A 545-nucleotide genomic window follows, 5' to 3' on the forward strand; every position below is an offset into this window, starting at 1 on the left:
GACACCTTTTTCCAGCGGCATTGAGTTAAATAAGGTAAATTTTGTCTCCAATACCTTTCAAATTATATTCAGAATCCATGAAATCAAATGTTTTATACTAAATAGCAGTGTTCATTCATAAATTCCTGAAGAAAGCATAGACATGAATCAGGTGAGAAAAGCTTACGATATATATTTACATATTATATATGTGTTTCACATTTCACCTTCTCAAAACAATGTGTTTTACATTTATAAACTTAACAAAAAGTCATATAAATCTATTAAAAAATGTATTTTTTGTCAAAAAAAATATTTGAGATTAAACGTAAAGAAAGTTTGGCTATCATGAATCAGCTAAAGTTGCCAGGTATGCTAGTTCCAGTTGTTCTTTTTTAAGGAAAACACCACACATTTAAAGCAATAATGTTGATAGCAGGCAAAACATTGTAATGTTTCCAAACTTTTTAACTTAAATTTAATGGCTGATATTAGTTGTCAGTGAAAATATTTAGTGAAATATCATGAGCCAATCACAGGTTTCATTACAAACAAGAGCATTCCAT

General features: G+C 28.4%; 1 protein-coding gene across 1 annotated transcript in view; it reads left to right on the plus strand.

The window, feature by feature from the left end:
• The window catches only part of LOC119582383 (kinesin-like protein Klp98A), an 18,087-nt gene that overhangs the window by 12,346 nt on the left and 5,196 nt on the right, over nt 1-545 (plus strand). The window lies entirely within an intron of this gene.

Source organism: Penaeus monodon, chromosome 15 (genome assembly GCF_015228065.2).
Source record: "Penaeus monodon isolate SGIC_2016 chromosome 15, NSTDA_Pmon_1, whole genome shotgun sequence".
Lineage (NCBI taxonomy): Eukaryota > Metazoa > Arthropoda > Malacostraca > Decapoda > Penaeidae > Penaeus > Penaeus monodon.